Below are 7,119 nucleotides of genomic sequence, written 5' to 3'. Positions count from 1 at the left end.
GTTGGTTTCCATTAACTTCTCACTAAGAAAAGTATTTTCTGACAGAAGGAGAGGTATTTTGTACATTGTAGTATAACTATTATTAGTAATACTGTATTTCATCTAATCAAAGTTGCTGTCAAAAATAATTCACACCATTATTTCATGTACCATTAAATAAGAAACTTCCAATATAACTATGATACAATCTTCTCCAAATTTTTATTTTGTAATTATTAAAATAATTCTTTTGACAGATTTGACAGAATATATAGAATGATATGACACAACATTAACACATGCTGATAATCTGTTTAGTGAATTTGGTGTCAATAGTATAATTTCAAGATGCATCAAAAACATCAATTATAATAGACAACTCAGTTTCAGATATTCTAAAGTGTAAAAAATACATGTTTGGCATCAATAAAATATAAAATTCATTGAAATTTGTCATTCATTGAAAACCTACAAAACCCCTAGCATTCTACTAGTTGACCTTATATGGATTATATCATCAAATTTCATCACAACTCTTTGAAATGGTGTGATATAAGCCTGATTTTAAAATAAAGGAACTAAATGTAAAAGGCACTAATTGATTAACTCTAATTATATATTTGGCATTTAAACCTAAAAATTTCTTTTTTTTTAATTTTTTATTGGTGTATACTTGATTTACAATGTTGTGTTAATTTCTGCTGCACAACAAAGTGAATCAGTTACACATATACATATATCCACTCTCTTCTAGACTCCATTCCCACATAGGTCATTACAGAGCACCAAATAGAGTTCCCTGTGCTATATAATAGGTTCTTATTAGTTATCTTTTATATATAGTAGTGTGTATATGTCAATCCCAATCTCCCAATTTATCCCCCCTTGGTAACAATAAGTTTGTTATCTACATCTGTGACTCAATTTCTATTTTGTAAATAGGTTCATTTGTACCATTTTTTTAGATTCCACATATAAGCAGTATCATATGATATTTATCTTTCTCTGACTTACTTCACTCAGCATGACAATTATGGTCTATCCATAAACCAAAATAGTTCTGAAGCACCAAGACACCATATGACACAAATAACCCTTCTCCAAATAAAATTAAATAAATGCATACAGTTTTATTTATATTATGAACAAGAATATTATGAGCAAAATGAATAAAATAAGAGAAAACAAATAACTGATAAAGAGCTATGACATGCCCAATGTGAAGGAAGGGCTGATAGCCTTAAAGTGAATCCTATCATGCTGCATAATTATATTATCAATAGAATCATATTTTTTAAAAATTTAAGTAATAATTGTCTTTTGAGACTAAAAATATATTCACAAACATCAATTTCAACATACTAACCATAATGTGTTCTACTATAGGAAATACTTGATTCCTTCAAATCATGTTTATTCATTACACAAGTCAGAAATTTGTGTTCTTTAAATCAAGCTATGATTCAGTTGAATGCCTTTTGTTTTTGAGAGTGTAATATACTCTACTGCATTCAAAGTTCCTTAAAGTTACTCACAGCATAAATTTAACATGTACAAACTTAGTCATTTGGATAGCCACTAAAGACTTCTGAGGACTTACTAATAGCATGTCATGAATTGTAATAATGGCTTTAATTACAGTTTTAATCTTTTGTTTATGGCTTAAAAGATATTATAAAAGGAATATAAAAGACCAGTGAAATATCAATGAGAACAAATAAAACCTTGTATAATAATAAAAGCTGTCCAAAATTCTGACATCCTTTCTCATGTTATTTCCAAGTATTTGAGGTATGGAACCCCTGAGGCATTGGCTGAAAATCTTCTATGAGCTGTATTTGTAGCTGGAGGCTTGTTTTTTGCCTATGAAATAATTACATATTATTAAAGGAAAGGAATTATAAGAACAGCATTTTGGAGAGAATCTGATTCAAGATATGGACAGCTTTTCCAAAAATGAATGGAATACCATGTGAGTATGATAAAATTTGATTCTTCTTTGAAATGGCAATCCAGAAGGAGACAAGGTAAGGAGAAAAAGTGAGAGGGAAAAATAATGGGACAAAAACAATTAGCAAGACGATGGTACGTTTAAATCCAACCATGTTGGTGACTGCATTAATTATAAGTAGGTTAAACACACCAACTATAAGACAGAATTTGTCACACTGTATTCTTTTAAAAGAATCAATCCTATTTTGTCTACAAGAAATGTATTTTATATAATAAGAGAAAGATAGGTTAAAAGTAAAAGAATGGAACAAAATATATCAGACAGGCATTAATTGAAAGAAAGCCTGACTGACTATATTGATATCAAACAAATTATGGTTCTTTAGGGATAGAGAGGGACATTTCATAATGATAAAAGTGTCAATTCAACAAGAGCCATAGCAACTTACCAAAGAGAGAGAGAGAGAGCACAATTTGTCATAATCAGAAAAAAAAAAAAAGGAGTATCACTAGATATCTTAAAGGATTTTAAAGAATAATAAAAGTATGAACCAACATTATGCCAGTAAATTTGATAAATTAGATGGGGTATACAACTTGAGAAAATCATTGTGGGAATATATTAATTACTATTCAATTATTTTAACAGAAGTATGTCTACACAATTTTCTTCAGTAATTTTAATAATTTGTGTTTTTCAAGGAAGTTGTGTACCCCATAAAAGTTCTCTGAATTTCTCTTAAAGACAAGATCGAGTTATTTCTAAGATGTTAATTCACCACAAATTGTTCAATAGATTAAATTCAATCCCAAGCAAATTTCTAACAGATTTTCTTGTAAAACTTGATGAGTCTGTAAATGTAAAGTACATAAAAATCCTTAAATTTTTTTGGAAAAAAAGATCAAATTTTGAGAACTTATGCCTCCTAATTTCAAAATTTACTGTAAAGTTACAATAAACAGGAGAGTTTGGTATTGACATTAAGAATAGTCATACATATCAATGAGAATAATAGAAAGATGAGAAATATATAATAATTACATATTAAATTAAATATATAAATTTCTTAGATTCTGCTTCATACTTGGTCTAGTTATTTATGCTAAATCATTTATGTTATCTACCTGTCAATAAATAATTGCCATACTGAGAAAAATCTACACTTTTGAATTATGTCAAAAGGAAATCAAGGTTAATTCATAGGTTTGGGGCATAAGAAATAGCAAAGTGATTCTATTTATTAAGATATTGAAGACTGGGAAAGAGTTGGTATTAGGGAAACAAGTAGTTCTGTTTGTGGCGTAATAAGTTACAGTTACTTATTAGACATAAAAAAGTAAAATATGCATTATTCTTCTCAATCAGCTAAAGATACTTATATAGATTCCATTCTTCTCAGAGAAAGTTGTTAAGGAACTAAGATAGCTTCCCATTATCCTCTTAATACTATCTGATATTATCTGCATTTAAAAAATTTTTTTATCTTCTACAATCCCAATAGGAGATAGCTCCATCAGAGCCAGAACCTTGATTGTCGTATCTGAAAAGGATTTCATTGCATTGTGGTATATCCTTTGGGTCACAACTCAGCCTGAATATTTCCCATAAGTTTTTAATCACAATTATGCTTTGTTCACAACACGTGAACGTTTTGATGAAATTATGCATCTGTTAAGATGATTATATGATTTTTATCTTTCATTTTATTAATGTGGTATATCACATTTGTTGATTTGATTGTGCTGAACCAGCCTTGCATCCCAGGGATAAATCTGACTTTATCATTGTGTATGATCCTTTTAATGTGCTGTTGAATTCAGTTTGTTCATATTTTGTTGAGAATGTTTATATCTCTTCATCAGGAATATTGGTCTGTAATTTTCTTTTAGTGACCTTACCTGGCTTTGGTATCAAGGTAATGCTGCCTTCATAAAATGAATTTGAAAGTGTTCCTTCCTCTTCAATATTCTGAAAAAACTTGTGAAGGATTAATGTAAATCTTTAAATGATTCTCTTCTCTTTATCTTTTGTGAATTTACTATAGGTTTTTGTTTTGTGGTTGCTATAAAGTTTACATAAAACATCTCATAGATATAGCAGTCTATTTTACATTGTTAGCAACTTAACTTTGATTACATACAAAAACTCTACCCTTTTACTTGCCCCTTCTTTTACGTTTTTAATGTCACAATTTATCTCTTTTTACGTTAGGTACTTATTAACAAATTATAGAAGTTATAGTTATTTTTTAATACACTTTTTCTTTAATCATTATATTATGGTTAAAGGTTGACACACCATCCTAGCTCAGAATTAGAGTTTTCTGAATCTGACTTTATATTTACTTTTGCTTTTACTTTTTGTTGTTTACTTTCCTATGATTTCATCTTACTAACTAGGATCTGTTCATTTTAGCTCTGTTTCCTTTCAGCATTTCTTGTAAGGCAGGTCTAGTGATGATAAGCTCCTTCAGTTTTTGTTTGTCTAGGAAGGTCTCTATTTCTGTTTCATATTTCAAGGATAAAGTTGCTAGATAGAGTGTTCTTGACTGGCATTTTTTTCTTTCAGCATTTTGGATAACCATTTCACTCTGTCCTGGTCTGTAAGTCTTCTGCTGAGAAATCTGCTAATAGCCTAATGTGCATTCCTTTATAGGTTACAATCTTTTTTTTTTTTTTTCTTGCTGCTTTTAGGATTCTGTTTTTTATTTTTAACAGTTGTATTATAATGTGTTTTGGAAAAGATCATTTTGGATTGGAATAATGAAGTGATCTGTTAGCTTCCAGAACTTCAAATATAAACATCCCCAGGTTTGGAAAGTTCTCATACTTTATTTTTTTAAATAAACTTTCTGCCCTCATCTCCCTTCAATCTCTTTTTGGAACTCCCATGATTTTGACATTGATTCTTTTGATGGTGTTGCATAAATCATGTAGGCGTCTTCACATTTTTTTCATTCTTTCCTCTTTGTTCTCCTCTGTCTGGGTTATTTCTAAGTTTCTATCATCTAACTCACCCATGCTCTCTCTTGCATTCTTTATTTCATTCATTGAATTCTTCAGCTCCAGACTTTTCTGGGAGTGTTCTTTTTTATGATTTTTCTCTCTCTATTAAATTGCTCATTTTAATTGTGTATTGTTTTCTTTATTTCATTGAATTTTCTTTCTGTGTTTTCTCATAGCTCATTGAGTGTCCTATTTTGGTATCTTTATCAGGTGAATTACAGACCTCAATGTCACTGGGTTCAGTTACTGGAGGATTATTGTGAACTTTTGATGATGTCCTATTGCCTTCATTCTTCAAGTACCTTGGAGTTTTGTATTGTTGTTTTGCAGTTACTGCCTCCAGTTTTTACTAGCTGCCTTCAGGTGAGAGGCACTTTTTTTTGTCCTGTTGTATTTTCTGTGGCTATATATATATATATATATATATATATATATATATATATATATATTCCAACTGTGCGCTGAAATGTCTCCTCAGATAACCTAGACCTTTGCAAAGGCTCTCTAGTCTGTGGGTGTCTTCCCAAGTCAGCCTTCATGTGATCCCAGACCATGTCCAAAAGGAGCTGAAGCCAGTTCACAGGCTCCAGAAGCCCGTTCCACAGCTTATGCCTAAGTCTGTCTGGCTATTACCCATTACACAGGTAAGTGAGACTCCTCCCAGGCCCTTTGGCATCAGGTGCTAGATCCCATAACTCCCTCAAAGGTACTTTTGTTTGTGGAGGAATGCCAAATTTTAGATGTTTCAGGGAGGGAGAAAAACAAGTTGCATATTCTGCCACCGTGAATACTGACATCACTCCTCCTGCTACATTTCTTAGCTTTAGTTGTTGTAATGTTTTTAGGTTTTTTGAGAACTAAGCTGAAATCATTGATTTTCAGACTTTTTAATTCAAATATATTCACTGAATGCAATAAATGTTCATTTAGGCACTACTTTAGCAGGAACTATCCAATTTTGACATGCCAAATTTATTATTATTCATTTTTGAATATTTGGATGTCCTTGTTAATTGTACATTATTTAAAGTTGTTAATTATGTAAATTCCAGGATGTTAGAGATTTTATATTTGTCTTTGTTCTTATTGTTTTCCACTTTAATTCCATCACAGTCAGAAAAATTACTTTGAATGATTTCTATCATTTGAAATTTATAGAAGCTTTTTTAAGGGCCTAATACTGTTGATTTCATGTACTCTTGATAAGAGCGCCATTAATACCTTTAAGATTTTCTATAAGTTTACTGATTTTTACCTGCTTTTCTCTCACATATTGAGAAAGGGATATTAATGCCCTCTATTATGTGTGAATTTTCCAATTTCTACTTTTAGATCTTTTGCTTATTCCATTTGCTTTAAATAATGCTTGAATCCAAGCAATCTATATCATACAAATTTATTCTTTTTCAATGCTGTTTGGATATTCTATATCTTTTTCATTTTCATAAAAATTAGAATTTTAGAATTATTGCAAATTAATAAATTTGCTAAATGTTACAAAGATGTCTTCTGGGTTGATTTGAATCTATAGACCTACTTGGTGAGAAAATCATTAAATGATTTTGAATTTTCTGATTCATATATAATTTATACCTGTATTTTGTTTCTTGAACAATATTTTCTCTGTAATTAACATCTCCTTGCTTTGCTTTTTTATGTAACTATTGCTAATTTGTCTCAATACATTAACTACATGGATCCAACAATATTTGCTCAGTTATATGGCCTTCTTCACAGGCCATACATCTCTAAATATTAATGTAAACAAAGTTTAAATCTTTGTTTAAGACACTTAATTTTCAACTTTTAAATCCAAGTTAAAAACAAGTGGTTTATACAATTTATTTAGAAGCAGTTTGAACAAGTTTTCATAATTAATTATAGAGGGATGTACAATTAAGTACATAATGTAGTTTTTATAATTCTCTGTTGATTTTAACTTCTTATATTTTGCACTAAAAATAATAATAAACAAAAAAGTAATACAAAAAATTAAGTGGTTTATAGATATTAACTTGTTTGGCCTGTATAAAACTGTATAGGTAAGGCAATTACTATCCTCAGTTCAAGATCTAAAATATCTGCTCACTGGAAATATTTCCATCCAAATTTTTGCCCAGCATCACACCTGAGGTGGTGGTAGTGCTGTGTTTCTGATTACTTCTACCTAATGCCAGGATG

The 7,119-nt window shown here is 30.0% G+C and overlaps 1 long non-coding RNA gene across 12 annotated transcripts in view; it reads left to right on the top strand.

Annotated features, from left to right (window-relative positions):
• LOC149750695 (uncharacterized) overlaps window positions 1-7,119 on the top strand; it is an 81,666-nt gene that overhangs the window by 36,908 nt on the left and 37,639 nt on the right. For 9 of the 12 annotated variants that reach the window (XR_016394633.1, XR_016394640.1, XR_016394631.1 and 6 more), the window contains 3 exons: window positions 1,763-4,743; window positions 5,149-5,301; window positions 5,417-5,582. This is a non-coding gene — a long non-coding RNA (uncharacterized LOC149750695). The remainder of the gene's footprint in view (window positions 1-1,762; window positions 4,744-5,148; window positions 5,302-5,416; window positions 5,583-7,119) is intronic. The other 3 variants (XR_016394635.1, XR_016394632.1, XR_016394634.1) reach the window with 3 other exon arrangements.

This window comes from Delphinapterus leucas, chromosome 1, assembly GCF_059928025.1.
Source record: "Delphinapterus leucas isolate spDelLeu-1000000601 "Yukka" chromosome 1, BTC_Dleu_Yukka2, whole genome shotgun sequence".
Classification (NCBI taxonomy): Eukaryota; Metazoa; Chordata; class Mammalia; order Artiodactyla; family Monodontidae; genus Delphinapterus; species Delphinapterus leucas.
This window is presented reverse-complemented; position numbering and strand designations above follow the sequence as displayed.